At 42.8% G+C, this 19,475-nt stretch overlaps 1 protein-coding gene across 1 annotated transcript in view; it reads right to left on the bottom strand.

The window, feature by feature from the left end:
• Positions 1 to 19,475, bottom strand: part of SRBD1 (S1 RNA binding domain 1) — a 2,028,107-nt gene that overhangs the window by 71,778 nt on the left and 1,936,854 nt on the right. The window lies entirely within an intron of this gene.

The raw sequence follows: 19,475 nt of genomic DNA, 5'->3' as shown, positions 1-19,475 counted from the left end.
CACAGATTTTGCTTTCTTCCATCTTTTTAGTACCTGCTGTGCAGGGAACCAAATAAATTGACCTTGTCCATAGGTGCATCCAAAAGCTTAGATTTGACATGGTCTGGTAATGCCTGTTCTTTCAACCATGCATGCCTCCTGATAACTGTGCCAGTCATGGCTGATCTAAAGGAAGCCTCCAGTGCATCATAGCCACATTTTAAAGAATGGTTACTAACCTGCTGTATTGTTAGGTACCATTTCTTGAACATACTTTTTATCTAAAGATTCTTCAGAGGACAGCTTTTTAGTCAACTGGTCAAGCATAAACTCTTGATATTGAATCATATGAAATTGGCAGTTCAAATCTCTAGCTGACAAAGTAGCAGAGGTGTAAACTTTTTTACCCCATCTCTCTAAGGACCTGGATTCCCTTTCAGAGGGGAGGGGGTTTTTAGAAGAAGTAGCTGCTACAGCTTTAGGACCCTGGGAGATAGTCTCTGGATCTGCAAAAGGAGCCTTATATAAGTGGTGATGAGTGTCCGGGACCCTGTAGTACCTATCGGGCTTAGCAGGAGCCGGAGGTAAAGAATCAGGAGCAGTGCAAGCATCATTAAATGCATCATCAACAACAGAAAGAACTGGAGGTATAGCTAAAGGTCTATGCTGTGGCAAATGTAGAAAGGTCCTAAGCCTTTTCTAGAGTCTGAGAAATCTTGGCCCTGCCACTGAAATTGTTCCCTCACAGCATGCAAGGTTTCCCCAAAGGAAAATTCCTCAGGAGGAGAGGCTGAAGGGATGGACTCCTCAGCATCAGAGTCTTCGTAAGGAGAATAAGAAGCCTCAGGAGGGTCTGTATGTTCTGAGTCATCAGAGGAATCATCTGTGGATACTGGCTCAGGGGGCTCTGCTCTAGGCCTCTTTTCTGGAGGAGGGAGAGAGGCCCTGTCTGGATGAGGCTGGGCTCCACGAATTAAAGAGATGAGATCCTCAGCCAAAGAAAGCATATGGGAGCTGGTGCTGGGCCTGTGAGAGGGCTTGGCAGGCACAGGTTTTGATGCTTTGGCTGCTTTAGCCCTGGCAAAGGCCTTAATAGACATAGCTGGAGGAGGCCTAGCAGCTCCACGTGTAGGGGTTGAAATATCCAGGGGAATGGTGTCTGATAAATCCTGTGAAACCGCAACAGAAGGTTGGATTTCAGAAGCCGTTTCTACCAGGTTAGAAGAGGCCTTGGTAGAAGGCATGTTATCGACTGAAGAAAGAACCGCTTGCTCGGTTTCGGCCGAAACAGAGACACTCGTGGTTTGCTTAACCGCGGTTTCGGCCGAAACATGGACAGTGCCGGTCCTTTTCTTTTTTTGGTTATTTGCGTAGTCGGAGGATCCGACGGCATAATGTAGGCAAAATCGGAGCCGAAAATCTGTTCAGCAAAGTCCGACCGACGTCTAAGCGTCCGTCGATTAAAAAAAGCACAGGCTAGACAAGCTGCTACGTCGTGGTCTGGGCCTAAACAATGTATGCAATAGGAGTGGAAATCTTTATGAGGTATTTGTTTCCCACAAGATAAACAGTTATTAACTTTCTCTGACATCGGCTGAGTCAAGAAAGAGTCCCCAACGGGGTACTTAGCTTTATAGAAGTCTTCGAAGTAGTATTCGGTAGTAGTAATCTCTGGATCTGACCGACCGGCACTTGCGAACAGCTTCTGCTTCGGGCGCCACGCGGCAAGAAAGACTGGGGAAAATGGCGTCGGCTGATGCCTTTATACCCGAATAACTGCCGCAATGACGTCGGGTGAAGTGCGACACCAGCCGAAGCCAGACCCAGACTTTGGAATCCGGCCGACCGAAGGGCTGCCTGACGACAGGACAACCCATTTGTAAAGACTGCAGATGCATCCTTGAAGGACATCAATTGGAGTATTCTAACCTCTAACCCGTCTCTCAGGTTGTAGGACATAGGCCTAGTTTTATATATAAAAATAAAAAAATCATTAAAAAGACAATTATGTTATTCCCATAACAGAGTCTCCTCTTATAATAATGGTGACAATGTTAATGGCACTTCAACTTGTGGAGCATGCTCATATTGCAAGTATATTGACACCTCTAATAAGTTTATCCATTCTGATAATACCAAGGAATATAAATTTAATGTTAAAGCCAATTGTAACACTAAGAATTTAGTCTATCTGGCACAGTGTGTTGCATGTTTAAAATTCCATGTAGGAAAAAACAATCGCAAGCTTAGAGAGTGGGTGAGGGATCATTATTACTGTGCCCGTAAGGGTCATAGTTATAGTGCCATGGCAAAGCACATTCTGGTAGAAGGAGAAACCCATTGGTTTAAATTTATGGTCATTGAAACTATTGTTGAAAATTCAAGAATGGGTGATTTGACAAATAAAACTGAATGTAAAGAACTTAGGTGGATTCTGCATTTATCTGTACATAAAGGGGCTGGTCTAAATGAGCCAGTCCCTTTAAAGCCAGTTTTAAAGGATAGAAAGCTTGCTAGATTGTTCTTAAATAAATACATTGTGCCTTTAATTCTTTGTATCCAATGTATTCAATGTAATTTTTTTTGGACGATGCTTAATTAATGTTTTTTTAAATTCATATGCGTTTTATTGTTGGTTTATATGGTCTGAAGAAGCAATCTTGTATTGTGGAAGCGCTTACCAGTTCTTTTATTAAAGTAATTTTCATTTACTAAAAGTGTTTATGAACAGTGTGCCATGGTGTTGTGCCTTGCTTTTTATCTATTACGTTTTTCAGGTGGTGTGGTACAACTTTACAGTCAGCTTGCCTTGTTTCACTTGTATATCAACCAACTGGTTAATGGTAGTTACAGAACTATCGTTTGTATAAAAAAATGTATAAAGTCTAGGAAATCAGAAATGAAGTCAATGTTTGTAGGTTACATTAGACCCAAACTTGAGTATGGAATAACAATATGGAAATCTTATCTTAAAATAAGCATGAGTAAACTGGAAAGAGTACAGCAGAAATATGCCATGGGCATCCATGGATGCGAAAATGTAAGTTTCCTTGAAAAACTACAATATCTGAACTTGTACAGTGTCTCTTACAGATATTTAAGAGGAGATCTTATTCAGGTATATACGCATTTAGAGACAACTATCTCCAGGAATGTTTGGGGTTATTAAAAAGTGTGAAAGAATCATCAGACAACCTGGATTTGATGGGGCGGTGGATGAATGGGCAGCCATATCAGGATCCATCAAGGCAGGAGACAAATATCAACCAGAATAGTACACTGACACTATTAAGGGCTATCTAACGGCAGCAATAACACAAAATATAAACTATGTCCCCACACAGAAACTAAGGCTAAAATGCATTAAATATAGCAGAAACAGGTTGAAATGTGCTAAGCCTTGTTCTACAACCTGCACAGTGTAGTGAAGAATGTCACACACAGTTAGAGTACCAAATAAAATTTGCTAGTCCAAACAGTGCTAAAAACAAATATATGCACATAAAGCAAACAAAAACATTTTAAAACAGTATAAATAAGCATTTATTTTGATATTTTCTTGTCAGAAAAGAAAAAAAAAATCCACAGAAAATGCAAATAAAGCAATTTGCAGAAAAATGAGATTTAAAGATACAAATGGCTAAAAACATGTTACATCAGTAGTAAATATAATACAAATAAAGAAAAAAACTGAAAAAAAATCAATATTTTCCTGTAAGAACTTCAAAATGAGGTAGATAATCAACAGGTGCATGAGGCAGTCCCTAGTGTTCGAATGACACTACAGGACTTTAGTTCCCCAGTACAAATCATAGAACACTTTAGAAAGCTTAAATGCAGTATTAAGCATACAAACACCACAGTAGCAACAGCATTCTCAGAGGAAATGGCAGTAGTAATTAGAAGTATATAAAAATAAAAAGTTAACAGGCAAATACATATTTTCTAATATAACAGAAAGAAATCAAAAATATATAATAAAGACAAAGTAAAGTTCTCAAATAAATCTTATTGGAGTCTGGAAGCTGTAATCCACCAATGCAGGCTGATGAAGAGATTCAACTGTGTGATTCCTATAGCGGACACTAGAAGACTGAGCAACAGTTAAAGTAGAGGCAACAAAACCAGATATAGCAGTCAAAGAAAAAAGAGAAAAGAATCATTAATCAATGAAACAGCAACACCTAGCAATTATAGTGCCCTATGTAGTGACAGACACGGAGTCTCAAAATACTAGGATTTGCAAGCAGAAGGTAGGCAAGTTGGAACAGACTATTTACTTCCATCATCCTCAGTTTGGTTCTTCCAGTGCTTGAGCTGCTACATAATGCCTGCTCATCTGGGGTATAGCCAAGGCTTCATCCCTGTACACCACACAGGCAGGGCATATTATTTTATTTTCGGCTGGATTTCTTTTTACCAAAATTCATTCTTCATACTCAGAAGATGAGATTATTATGTCCTGCTTTCTTATAAGGGATCATCTTTGCATTTATTTGAGAGGCAGCACTAAGAATTGTTACTTATTTTTAGATTATCTAGGAATGTTTCAGACTTTCTTTTGGTTACACTGTCTAATTGCTGTACTTTGTCATGTTTCAAACACAACACACTAAGCAAACTCTTCTCCCAAAATAATAAAGTTTTTGAAAAAAAAAAGTCTGATTCTTGCATCAACTTTCTTCACTCAGGTCATGGAATGAAATAGCCATGAATTTCCCAAAAATTCAGAAGGTTTGTGGCACCAGGAAAAAGAAAGCAACAGAAAATGATGATACACAGTAAAAGAGCTATGAATTCTTAGAGAATCAACATGATTATGACTACAAGAGATAGGAAAGAACAGACCTATAAATATCTTGCTATGCAGGCTGAAATCCTGAAAATATAAGTAACTTGATTTAACAGAGATTCCTGCCCAATTCGAATGACCACAATGATGAACAGCTAACAATCAAGCTGGTAATATTTACAGCCATAACATCAACCTACAGAAGTGAACCGGCACTGCGTTAGTTAAGATCACAAGAAGGCAGGGAGAAGGCCCTTTCCTTACTTTTGTGTGATCTTGGTGTTGGTATATACACATAAATAGCAGGTGGTGTGGGGGTGCAGTATAGCTTACCCCATGCAATTTTTTTTTACACTCATTGTTATGGCTGTCAATATTACTGATTTGATCTTTCGCCAATTGACACTGTGGCCATTTGACAAATGGACAGGCATCTGTAACAACTGAGGAGACAAATTCCTACAGAAAGTAAAATTCAAAACCCACACAGTGTGCAATGACAACATTGAAGAGCATGGAACTACCACAGAAGGGAAGAAACATCAGAGTCATTGTTTTTATATGAGGCAATGATGGCATCATTTTGTAGGACAGAAAAATACACTCTATGAAAAGGAAGTAATGTATATTGCACATAGATTACTTTTTAAGTAGTTTGATGAACAAATATAAATATTTGCTAATGTATACTGCCATAAAACAACTCCTCTTTCAAAGTAAAATGGGAGAATGTATACAAAATAATAAGCCCCTCTAATGAACTATAGTGGTGAAAATGTCTAGATTTTGTTAAAAAAAGGTGATCTACATTGGCTCTGAAATTTCCTCTTTGGATAGAAATACCCTTGCTTTAACTGAATAACTGACTCACAAGTAGTGCACCCTACATGAATGAAAAGGCATCCATGGCATGCTACAGAAGAGCAACTGAAGATATCTATGCCTCATGTCACTGGTGTTCATATGCAAAATACAGCAACTCATGCACAAAAGCAGAATCTAGCCTCAGCATAAATAAGGTGCAAAATATAATTTATTAGTAACGATTAAGGGCAATCTGCCTTTGTGGATGCCAAAATACCCAACATGGTATAATGAGTAGCATCATTTCCATAGTAGCTTGAACCACATTCTGTAAGAGAAGCAGCAGCACATATATAGGAGAGAGACTACAAGAGGTACACAGTGGTCTGCATTACAGTGACAACAGTTATATGTGCAGTGTCACAAAGAAATGCTTATTATCCATTTTAATGCTGTCTGTAACTGAAATGTTGATGGGATAAAATTAGTGAGCCGGTGAATGTATGCTACATCAGGCACATATAGCTATACCCTACTGTACTTGCAGGTACATGGGGAGGATAGCCCACGGACACAATATGGCTAACTACCTCCAAGTATCCCTAGCCTCTGAAACATCAGCATTTGTAATGGAATGCACTCAAACACTTGTGAACATACACATCTAACAGAAGATAGTAGCCCACTGGCCATTCCTCACCAACCATGCAGCTCTAGATAATGGGCAGAGCATATGAAGCTCATCCTGGTGTATCTAGCCATGTTCTAATGCCCCAACAATTCATCACTGCAAAGCAGGTATCTCTGTGCTCCCCTCACATGCCTTTACAATATATGATGTGTTGTCTCCTTTAGTGTACAAATGTTCTCCTAAAGGAATGGATGATCAAGGGTGGATAAGAATAGAGACAGAGAAAAGAGACTGGTTCATTGGTTCACAGGTAGGTACTAGGCTATCGGCCCAAGGGCCTACATAAGCCTAGCCAACAAGGTTCTCTAGCTTACTACACCCAAGAAAGTTATTTTCCTGTGCCACTGTCGAGCAGACACAAAAGTGATCCCTGGGATGTATTTCCTAGTTCCCATCCACTCATCAAAATTTTTCTTGACACAGATGGGTAGCCTGTTCAGGAGTATGGGAAGTCTCTGGGACAGGAATCTATCCCTCCAGCATGTCCTGTTTATTGTGGTGACAAGGTTTAGGTCCCTAGAGCGTGTAGCTCAGAGGGATTGGGATTTCTTTAGGTGTAGTATGTCCAACAGCTCTGGGTTTCACATAGCTTTATAAGTTAGGCAGAGATCACCACGGAGTAGGCGATATGCTAAGGAGTAAAGCTGGAATTTTTGAGGCGGTCAGTGTAGAGCATTTGTTTGAGGCCAGTAATCCTCTGTGGCCTTTCCAGCTGCTGCGAATGTCTTGTGAGGTACATTCCAAAAGGGGAGCTTTACTCTATAATGGGTCTAATGAGTGTTGAGTAGAGGGGAACAATGACCTCTTTTTTCCTGGATGAAAACCCTTTTATGATGAGGTGTGCCACGTAGAAGGACTTCCTGGCTACTGTGGCGATGTGACTATCAAAGGAGAGACTACTGTCCACCTGGGTCCCAAGGTCTCTTATCACACATTCGGTGTTAAGTATATTGCTGTTTATGTGGTAGTTCATGGGTAGAGAGTTAAAGGGGATGACACTGCACTTTCTCGCACTGAGCTTGAGGCCATGGCTCTGACACCAGGCATCTGTCTCAGAGAGGCCCACATCATTTGGGGACTTGACTATGGCTCCTAGTTTGAAGTCATCTGTGAACTTCGTTATCCAGAGGCCTTCTGTATTAGCGTGTACTTCAGAGAAGTAGAAACCAAACAGGAGAGGTCCCAGGACAGAATTCTGTGGTACTCCACTTGTCACTGCTTTGAGGTCAGATTTGGAGTCTGCAACTTTTACAGTGTGGATTCTGTCAGTAAGCCAGTTGGCAACCCATCTTGTGATGTAGGGATTTATACCTAGTTTAGTGAGTTTAGCTATAATTCCAGAATGGGGGATAGTGCCGAAAGCCTTGGCGAGGTCAAGATAGGCTGTGTGAACCACCTTACCCTCATCTACAGCTTTGGTGACTGCCTCAAAGAAGTCGATCAGGTTGAGGAGGCATGATCTGCCTTTCACAAACCCGAACTGGGTGGGATCCGGAGTTTGGTGATCCAGAGTTTGGAGGTTACCAATGTCTTTGTTTATGAGTTCCATGATGATACGTTCCATGGCCTTGCAGACCAAGCTCGTCAGACTAATAGGTCAATAGTTCCCGGGATCAGTGGTGGCTCCCCCTTTGTGGAGTGGGATAACTGTTGCTGTGCGCCATTCAGTGGGCACAAAGCCTGATGCAAGGCTATTATTGAGCATGATGCTTAAGTGGGAAGCCAGTTTGTTCTGAAGTTTGTGTAAAACGCAGCCTGGGATGTTGTCCGGTCCCATGGATGCTCTGTTTTTGGCATTAGAGAGTGCAGCTTTTACCTGCGTAGTTGTGATTACAGGGACTCTGCATTCTTCCTGTATAGATATGGGCCCTTTAGGGGGTGGGTAAAGTTAGCACTGAACCTATCTGCCAGGATGTTGGCAATATCAGTTGGTTCTATAATTTTCGTGCCTTTGCGCTGTAACTCAGAGCAGATCAGGGTGTTGCCATCGAGATTCTTGACATAGCTATAGAATGCTTTGTGGTTGTCCTTAGAATTAGTGGCGATTTTGTTTTCATAGCTAGCTTTCAAGGATCTTATAAGGAATCTCAGCTTCTTACTGAAGCTGACCACGGAGCTCCTCCACTCATGGGATTTTACTCTCTTTTGCAACAGTTTCTTCCTTCTGTTGTACAGTTTGTTTATGGCAGGGGAACCACCAGATTGGCTTCCTTTTTTTGGAGGATAGCATCTTGGTTCTGTTTGGGATAGCACGATCCACGCACTCGTGTAAGTGCTTATAGAGTGCATTTCTGTAGGATTCAGCAGTTGTAACTGTATTGTCCATCTGCATGGGTGTCATGAAGTTCACCACTTCTGTCTTAAGAAGCATGAAGTTGGCTTTGGAGAAATTTTTTACCGTGGTTTCCTTAATGAGGGGTGGAGGCGGGATGTGGATATCAAAGGTGAATAGCTTATGGTCTGATCGGACCAACGAGGAGTTGACTTTAGGTGTGGAACACCGGTCATTCATCTTGGTAATGACTAGGTCTAGGATATTGTTGCCCCTGGTGGAGTGTGGATAAGTTCATCCAGGGCATTGCAGTTTATGAATTCCAGAAAGCGTTGAGCTAAAGAATTGGTACACGAGTAGTTTTTCCAGTTAATGGTGGGGTAGTTGAAGTTGCCCATTATTAGGGTGTTTGGTTGAACACTAATATTTCCCAGTACAGCAAGAAAAGAGGAGTGGGAATCCTGGGGCATGGTGGGGGATCTGTAGCAAGCTACAATTTGGATTGCAGTTTTGCCCAGAGTTAGTTGCACTTGGATAACCTCGGAAACATTATGCTGAGCAACTAGCCTGGAGGTGTGGATATCCTTAATGAATATGGACACACCTCCGCCTTTGGTTTTTCGGACCAGGTTACATGGCCGAAAAGTATGGTATGAGTTATAGCCTGGTAGTGCAAGGGTGCTCTCTCGAGCCTTGAACCAGGCCTCAGTCACTGCACAGATATCGATGTTCTCCATTTTAAGGAGTGCCTTGAGTGAGTGCATTTTGAGATTTAGACTTCTGGCACTGAGTAGCATTACCCACAGTTTTTTCTTGCCTGTTCCTGTTATGGCGATGAATTTATTTGAACCTTGCCTAAAAAAAGGCACTATAGGGGCAGCAAGAGCCTTAGCCAGTATCTGGAATCCCAGGGGCGACAGGTGCAAGCCATCTGTGGCAAAGCATCATGGTCCGTCAACCATGTCATCCCAAGCAGACAGATACTGGATCCCCTTAGAATGACACCAGAAGCTTAGCCAATTGTTGAAGTCAATCATTTTGTTCTTGTACTGCAGCATCATTCTGGGCGATGGCAGAATGCTACTCAGGGCTAGGGTCATACCTGCCTGGGCTACAAGATTGAAGAGCTCTTCCATGTCTCTTTTCATGCAGTCCAGGGAGGTAAGTTTCCGGTCATTCACACCAACATGGACAATGACAGAGTCATATTTGTACTTGTTGTGGAGTGACCTGAGTGCGTGGGTTATGTGGCGGATCCTGGCACCCAACAGGCAGCTGACAGTAACCTTCTCCTTGTTTAGCCTGGTGAGTGGGACATCAGTGTGCTTGACTATAGAGTCACCTATGACTAGTGTGTTGGGTACGTTGTTTTGCCTTATTGGCTGTGGTTGAGTAGCACACTGAGTCTGTGGGCTATGTGTCATGTGGGTTGTGTTGGGGGATGGAGGTTGCTTGCGTTTCTGCTTTGGAGGTCTCTGTTGCTTAGACAGATTATTATTGAGAGCCTCCGCAAATGTTTTTGTGTTACTATGTGCGGATTTTGGTGGTGTAGATTTAGTGAGACTATGTGATGAGTGTGGTGTGGTGCAAATGTTTACCTTCTCCTCATGAGTGTCAAGTTCTGTCTTGGTTGGAGACAGCTTTACCTCCAGTTTGGCTAGATAAGTGCATCTCTCACATGTTGAAGTGTTGTGTGGTAGGAGGAGAGGGTTGTCTGTGTACATGAGGCAATTTCTACACTGCCTCAAGATGCCCAGATTCATTAGAGAGACAGGAGAGAACACTGGGAGCTGACCCTTGGACATGCCTAAATAAAAAAATATTTTCCTCTAGATAAGTGAGGAAAGTGAGTACAAGAACTGTTTTTTCTCTAAGCAAGTGAGAAAAGTAAGTACAAAAACTGTTTTCCTCTAGGTAATGAGGAAGGTTGAGTGCTATAGCAATTAGTATCTTATTTAGTGCTTACAAGTTCTGAACAAGTACTGAGCACGAATTAGCAAATTTAAGTGCTAAAACTAAGAATCTGTATCTGCACTAGACGGGTTACAGGACAGAAACAAGTGCAAATGCAGGCTTTCAAATCAGAAAGTTGAGAGAGATGGAAGAGATTGCCCAAATGGCCAATAACTACAATTTCTGGGCCAGAACCACTCCTTATGTGGTAGACAGGTTACCTAGTGCTTACTACTCCCACTGATAAGCTAGGAGGCTTCCCTCCAACACAGAAAGGCTTGGGGGGCTCAGACGCTTACATACAGTCCTGGATACAGCAAATCTGTATCTGGAACACTAGTTACAGGAAAGGTAGGAAACAGGCTTACAATTTTTTTTTTACAGAAAAATAGTAAAAACAATTCACATGCAGTGCAAGCTAGCACACTTGAGTATGTAGCAATATTAGACCAACACAGTTTAAAGAATGCAATTAAATTAGGAAGGACTAAAAGCAAGTGCAGAAAGAGTTTATTAGGTAGAATGTGGTAAAGAGATGGGACTGTCCCAGATCAAATCTACAGTGGGGCGGGCAACTGCAAAAGCCACCAAATTTAAACTACAAGCCAAAAATAGGGACGGTGGGTGGGACAAAACAGTTTCAACAGAGATCTAAGCAACAATTAACAGTACAAACTCTAAAACCAAAAAAATATACTCAGCTCTGTACATTTGCAGATAGATTGGAAAGCATTCTCTCAGAACAGGGAGACAACAGTTTCAACAGAGATCTAAGCAACAATTAACAAACTCTATAACCAAAAGAAATATACTCAGCTCTGTATATTTGCAGATAGACTGGAAGGCAGTCTCTCAGAACAGAGGTTCCAGCAATTAAATGTAGGCTGTTACTAACAGGTCAACTTTTATGCAAGTGATCCTTGAGTTAGATAACACACAAGCTGTAAAAAACAGCTATACCAACTGAAGACACAGCAGAAAATAAAGGGGCAGTTTCAAAAGAGATCTAAGCAACAACTAACAGTACAAACTCTAAAACCAAAAAAATATACTCAGCTTTGTATATTTGCAGACAGATTGGAAAGCAGTATCTCAGAACAGAGAGACAACAGTTTCAACAGAGATCTAAGCAACAATTAAACTCTATAACCAAAAGAAATATACTCAGCTCTGTATATTTACAGATAGACTGGAAGGCAATCTCACAGAACACAGGTTTCAGCAATTAAATGCAGGCTGTTACTAACAGGTCAAATTTTATGCAAGTGATCCTTGAGTTAGATAACACACTGGTGGGGTTACTGTTCTGTTGTACCTGTTATGTAAATGGATTTGGATGTGCAGATGTCCTTCGTGGTTCACTGTTGCAGTCATGACTGCAGGGTTCATCCTGCCAGCAGCAGCCCCCGATTGGCCAGAGTCCCAAAGTCTGGGTCGGGCATCAGCTGAGGTCGCTTTTATCCTGACGTCAATGCGCCAGAAGGTATAAAGACCTCAGCTGACGCCAACTCCCCAGTCTTTCTTGCCGCGCGGTGCCCTTTGCAGTTCACTGATGCTGGTCGGCCTGTTCCTGTTTGTTTTTGGATTTTATCCCAGGATTTTCATTTTATAAGATAAGTACACCGTTGGGGAGGTCTTTTTCTTGCTCCAGTCAGATGTCAGAAAAAGTTAATAATTGTACTTCTTGTGGGAAGCAAATACCTCATAGGGATTTTCACTCTTACTGTATTCCCTGCATGGGTCCTGACCATGATGTTGCTAATTGGGCGTTTTGTGCTAGATTTAATCAGCGTACTATTAGGCGGAGATATAACTTTGCCTTTTATTATTTTGGAAAAAGGTTTAATTATAACACGTCTTCGGACTCTTTTCTGGCTTCTGGGGTGTGTAAGAGGCGTAAGGATGCAGACAGGCCTCCGAGGTCCACAGCAAAGGATGTTACTCAGTTATTGCCAGTTGCTGGTTTGTCGGTCGTCAGTAAAGCGCCTTTGCAGCCCCTGTCTTCCGCCTCTTTTGAACCAATTGCCTGTACCAACTCCGGTGTGGAGCTGATGGGGTCTTCAAAATTGCCAGGGACTGGACCTTCGGATACTGCTCCCTCAGTTGGGTCCGGAGCTGGTAGGCAGGTACCGGCTTCTGAGGGAGTTCTCAGGCCTTCGCAGCTTCCTGTAAATGTGGATTCAGTTTTACATTCAAAGACAAAGTCTAAGGCTCCAGCTAAAGTGAAATGGCAAGCACAGGCACCTTTTGATCAGGGTCCTAGGCCTCAGAGGCAGATGCTTAGGATGGCTGAAGATCTCTTAAGTTTGATCAGGGGTTCACATCCCCTCCTAATGAGAAGCCTAGATTACAGTCCGATTATGATTCTTCAGACCAAATTTCTGTTTCTTCTGCTTCTTCCCTTTAGCAGGATTATTTTTTTCCTCCTTATGAGGATTCTGATGCTGAAGATTCCTTTTCTTCAGCCTCTCTTCCTGAGGATTATTCTTTTGGTGAAACTTTGCATGATATGAGGGTGCATTTTCACTGGGAAGGGCAGGAATTCTCTGAATCCAAGAAAAGGTTTAGGGATTTTCTTCTTCTCCCACAGCATAGGCCTCTGGCTATTCCCCCTGTATTGGACATTGTAGATGATGTTTTTTCGGAAGCTTCTCTCTCTCCTGATTATTTTCCACCTGCTCCGGTCAAACCGGATAGGTATTATAGGGTTCCAGATTCTCACAAGTTTCTTTTTAAGAATCTTTCACCTGATCCGGAAACAATTTCTCAGGGTCCTAAGGGTGTTAAAGTGGCCTCTGCTAAAAATCCTATTTCCTCTGACCAAGAGTCCAGGGCTTTGGAGAGATGGGGTAAAAAAGTTTATACTTCTGCTACATTGTCTATTAAGGCTTTGAACTGTCAATTTCATATGCTGAAGTATCAGCAATACCTTTTGTCTGTATTTAAACAAAAGATGTCAGCTGTTTCTATTGGTGCGGATAATCAGGAGTTACAGGATTTACTGTAGGCTATTGAACAGGTGGGTAAACGTACCCTGCATTGTGGTTTTGATTCTTTGGAAGCTTCTTGTAGGGCTGCAACAATTGGCGCAGTTATTAGAAGACATGCTTGGTTAAAGGAACAAAGCTTGCCGGATCAGGTTAAAGCCAAACTTTTGGATGCCCCTTTGCAGCATGATGTTCTGTTAGGTTCCAAAGCTGAAGAGGTATTAAAGAAAATGGAGGACAAAGCCAAATCTATGCAGACGGTTAAGGATTTTCTACAGGTGCAACCTCCTAGATTTAGCAGACACTGGCCAGCTAAACCTTGGTCCTTTCCGGGCTCGGACAGGTCTCAGGGAGGCAAATTCAGGCATTCCAGAGGTAGGGGACAGGCACAGACCCATTTCAGGAATAGGCAGTGAAGTGCCCCCTCTCCCAAGGGAGGTGAAGATATGTCTCAACCCTACCGAAAACAGTCTTTATGACTCTCCCTTTCTGGTTCCAGGGGCTCCTCTCCTGGAAGCACCTTTGGGAGGAAGGATTTCTCTTTATCAAAATTGGAGCCACATAATCCGGGACAAATGGGTTCTAGACATAGTCTCAAGAGGTTACAGATTTCATTTCCACACCTTGCCAAAACCGAACAGTTGGCCAGATCTGCCAAATCATCAGTGGGCAGGTTCAGTCCCTCCTGGCTATGAGGGCCATAGAATTGGTACCAAATTTAGAAATAAGGCAAGGTTTTTATTAGAGACTTTTCCTGGTTCCCAGGAAGGAAAATTTGTGGAGAACAATCCTGGACCTTTCTGTACTAAACACCTTCCTAGATATACCAAAATTCAAGATGCTCACTCTGCAGCAGCTGCTGCCTATGTTGGGCAAGAATGCTTGAATGGTGACTTTGGACTTAAAGGAAACTTACCTGCATATTCCTATAAGGCAAGAGTGCAAAAGGTATCTGCATTTCAAAGCGGGCTTGAAGCATTACCAGTTCTCTGTGCTGCCATTTGGCTTATCTACTGCGCCCAGGGTCTTTACAAAGTGCCTGGCACCAGTAAAGGTGTTTTGCAGACAGAAGGGGATTCAAATATACCCTTATCTGGACAACTGTCTTATTCAAGCGGACGACAAAGACACTCTACTTCGGCATCTAGCTTTTGTGCAGCATCTTCTTCAGTACCTCGGTTTCACAGTGAATCTAAAGAAATCAAATCTGGCACCCACACAGCAGATTACTTTCCTGGGTGCTCTTCTGAGTACTACAACCCAGATGGCTTCCTTAACACCAGACAAAAAAGTGCAACTGGCTTCTTCTTTCCGACACCTGGCTTCAATGAAACAGCTGACTGCAAGAAAATTTCTGCAGGCTTTGGGTTACATGGCTTCCTGCATTCTACTAATACCATATGCAAGACTGCATATGAGGAAACTGCAGTGGTACCTCAAGAGTGCATGGTCTCAGCATTACCACAGTTTGGAAACAGTGATCACGATTTTGTCTTGCCTCCAGCAAGAGTTTCTTTGGTGGGCCGAAGCCTGTCTACAGAACAAGGGGAAGCCTTTTTGTCCTCCACCGACCAACCAAGTTCTGACAACGGATGCTTCAGATTATGCCTGGGGAGCCCACATGCACGGGAGATGTCTTCAGGGTGTTTTGTTTGGACAAAGGAACAAACACACCTGCACATAAATTTGAAGGAGATGCTAGCTGTACAGAATGCCCTGATAGCCTTCAGGGACCTTCTTCTACCAGGACAATTGTTGATACAGACAGACAACACTACAGTGATGTGGTACATAAACAGGCAGGGGGGCTCTCACTCTTACCCCCTGTGCAGATTTGCTATGACTCTATGGTACACTGTTCTGACCTGCAGTGTTGACTTACAAGTGCAATTCCTGCCAGGAAAAGACAACACTCTGGCAGACACATTGAGCAGACACATTTCGCATCCACACGAATGGATGTTGGATGTTCGGATATTCAGGATGATTATAAAGGCGTGGGGATGTCCAGACATAGATCTCTTTGCATCCCCTCAGAATCATCAACTTCCAGCATTCTGCACAAGGACCTACCACAAACTAGCATGGCAAGTGGATGCCCTCTCATTCAGTTGGAAACACCTCTCAGTATATGCTTTTCCTCCTTTTCCTCTTCTACCTCGGGTACTTCTGAAGATAAAACAGGACAGACCGCAAATGATTTTACTGGCTCCCAATTGGCCTCGTCAATTCTGGTATTCCACTCTGATGAACCTGGTTCAGGAGCCTCCCTGGATTTTGCCTCAAATCCCTCATCTACTGTCTCAACAGGACGGCCGGATACTGCACGGTCATGTTAAAACTCTGAATCTAGCTGCCTGGTGGATCCAGGGTCTGTAAACACCTCTACCCTTTCCAAACAGGTAATGGATGTAATCCTTGAAGCTAGATGGCCCAGCACTAGAAAATCTTATGCGGATAAATGGAAAAGATTTTGCTCCTGGAATCAAGTCCAGGGTGGTGATTCTGCTGTTCTGAACATTCCTCTGATTTTACAGTATTTGACAGAGTTGTTATATACGGGCCTATCTTTTTCGTCTGTTAAGCTTCATGCTTCTGCTATTTCTGCACATTACGATACGGATCCTCCAATTTTTTCTCATCCATTACTTAAACAATTTCTTAGAGGGGCTAAGAATATTCGGCCCCTTATGAGGGCTCCTGTTCCCACTTAGGATCTTATCTATGTTTTGGAGAAATTAACCTGGTCTCCTTTTGAACCTGCAGCTTCCACGGATTTGAAATTTTTGTCTTGGAAAACTGCTTTTCTTTTAGCTATTACCTCTGCTAGAAGAATTTCGGAATTGCAAACACTCATGGCTGTGGAACCCTTCCTTATTTTTCATCAGGACAGGGTATCTCTACGGACTAATCCCACCTTTATGCCCAAGGTGGTTTCGGCAGTGGCCTTGAATCAGTCTATTCATTTGCCTACCTTTTATCCTAATCCACAAAGTGAGGAAGAAAGTCTTTTGCACTCTTTAGACGTGCACAAGCAGCTTCGTTTATACCTGGACAGGACCAAGACATTCCGGAAATCTGATCAGTTGTTTGTCACTTAAGCTCCTACTGTTCAAGGGAAAGCAATCACTAAGCAAACTATTTCCAAGTGGATTGCCCATTGCATCAAGTTCTGTTACTCTTATCATGGCAATCCAGCTCCTGTTAATGTTAGAACTCATTCTACCCAGGCTACTACTACTTCAGCAGCTTTTCTTTGTGGGGTTCCTACCAAGGATATTTTGGAGGCTGCTACTTGGAGTTCTGTACATACTTTTTCTAAGCATTACAACCTCCCTTCTCTATTCTAAATCCAGGTCCGGTTTTTGCTTCTCCGGTTTCACAAGGTTTTGTGACCGCTCCCTCTGTTTCTCCTCCAGCCACCCTTTCTTAGCTTTGGGACTCAACCCTACAGTCATGACTGCAACAGTGAACCACGAAGGACATAGTACATTTGTGTACTCTTACCATAAATGTAGATGTTCGAGTGTGTTCACTACTGCAGTCTGGGTTACCCTCCTTCCTACCCCCTCTTTTGTTTTTTCTTTGAGTATTGTCTGTTATGAGGTATTTTGGCTGATGAGGTTTTGGGCATGGTTTCTTTTTTAGCCTTTTCTTTCTGGGCACCTGACATCCGGGGCAAGAAAAACTGGGGAACTGGTGTCAGCCCGATCCAGACTTTGGGACTCTGGCTGACTGGGGGCTGCTGCTAGCAGGAAGAACCCTACAGTCATGATTGCAATAGTGAACACACTCAAACATCTACATTTATGGTAAGAGTACACAACTGTACTGTGCATGACTGCATCTGCTCTTACCTAATAGATTCATAGGTTCATAGGTTCATAGATTGGTACTAGGCTATCAGCCCTAGGGCCTATACAAGCCTAGCCATAACAATTCCCTGGCTATTTCTTCCCACATTATTTACTTTCCTGGACCCCTGTCTAGCAGGGCGACTGACGTGATCCCTGGGGTGAATTTCCTTCCTCCCATCCAATCGTCAAGGTTCCTCTTGAAGAGGTCCAAAGAGGCACTCTGCTTGACATGTATGAGCAATCTATTCCAGAGTCTGGGGAGTCTCTGGGTCAGGAACCTATCCCTCCAGCATGTTTTGTTTATTGTAATGACAAGGTTTAGATCCCTGGAGCGTGTAGCTCTGAGGGATTGGGATTTCTTTAAGTGTAGCATGTCCAACAGCTCTGGGTTTGACATGGCCTTGTATGTTAAGCAGGGATCGCCTCTGAGTAGACGATATGCGACAGAGTATAGCTGGAGTTTTTAAGGCGGTCAGCGTAGGGCATCTGCTTTAGGCCTGTGATTGTTTTAGTGAGGTATTTCTGTGGCCTTTCCAGTTTTTGCAGATGTCTTGAGAGGTACATACCAAATGGGGCATTGTATTCTATAATGGGTCTAATGAGGGATGAGTACAGTGGGACAATGACCTCCTTTTTTCTGGATGAAAAGCCCTTCGTGATGAGGTGCCACATAGAAGGATTTCCTGACTGTTGTGGCGATGTGGTTATCGAAGGTGAGACCACTGTCCACCTGTGTCCCTAAGTCTCTTATCACACTTTCTGTGTTTAGTGTACTGCCACCTATATGGTAATTCATGGATACATGTTTTTTCCCAGAGGGGATAACAATACATTTCTTGGCATTGAGCTTGAGCCCATGGCTCTGGCACCAAGCATCTGTTTCTGTAAGGCCCTTTTGTAGAGTATCCACATCATTTGGGGATTCAATAATGGCTCCCAGTTTGCAGTCATCTGCAAACTTTGTTAGCCAGAGTCCCTTAGTGTTGACCGGTACTTCAGAGAAGTAGATGCCAAACAAGAGCGGCCCCAGGACTGAACCCTGAGGTACTCCACTTGTCACTTGTCTGGAGCTGGATTTGGAGTCAGCTACTTTTACAGTGTGGGTTCTATCAGTAAGCCATTTAGCAACCCATTGGGTGACATAGGGATTAATGCCCAACTTACTAAGTTTATCTATGATTCCAGAGTGGGGGATGGTATCAAAGGCCTTGGCAAGATCTAGATAGGCTGTGTGGACCACCTTACCCTTGTCAATGGCTCTGGAGACTGATTCAAAGAAGTTAATCAGGTTCAGGAGACAAGATCAGCCCTTCACAAACCCAAACTGGGTGGGGTCCAGTGTTTGAAGGTTGCCAATGTCTTTGTTTTAAGTTCCATGATAATACGCTCCATGGCCTTGCAGATAAGGCTTGTCAGACTGATGGGACGGTAGTTTCCGGGATCCAAGGTGGATCCCCCCTTGTGGATTGGGATAACTGTAGCTCTGCGCCACTCAGTGGGCACAAAACCTGAGGTGAGGCTATGATTAAACATGACACTTAGGTGAGGTGCCAGTTCATATTGTAGTTCATGTAGTACACAGCCCGGAATGTCATCTGGTCCCATGGATGCTGTATTCTTGGCTTTAGTGAGTGCGTTTTGTACCTGTGTGTCAGTTATTACTGGAATTTGGCAATCTTCCGGTATTGAGATGGGCCATTTAGGGGGTGAGAGGGGGGTGAAGTTGGCACTGAATCGATCTGCCAGGATATTGGCAATATCCTTTGGATCACTATATTTAATGCCATTCTGTTTTAGCTCAGAGCAGATCTGAGCATTGCCATTTAGATTCTTGACATAGTTATAGAATGCTTTGTGGTTGTCTTTGGAATCTTTGGCAATTTTATTTTCGTAACTAGCTTTGGAGGATTTTATGAGGCATCTCAGTTTCTTACTGAGGCTAGTAAGGGAGTTTTTTGCATCCTGGGAAATTCCTCTTTTCTGCAAAAGTTTCTTCCTTTTGTTGTAAAGTTTGTTTATGGCAGGGGACCACCAGATTGGCTTCCTTTTTTTGGATGAGAGCATTTTGGTTCTATTTGAGATGGCACGATTCATGCATGAGTGGATGTGCTCGTACAGTGCCTTAGTGTAGGATTCAGCA

The sequence above is a fragment of the Protopterus annectens genome, chromosome 1.part0, assembly GCF_019279795.1.
Source record: "Protopterus annectens isolate FY-2018-M chromosome 1.part0, PAN1.0, whole genome shotgun sequence".
Lineage (NCBI taxonomy): Eukaryota > Metazoa > Chordata > Ceratodontiformes > Protopteridae > Protopterus > Protopterus annectens.
This window is presented reverse-complemented; position numbering and strand designations above follow the sequence as displayed.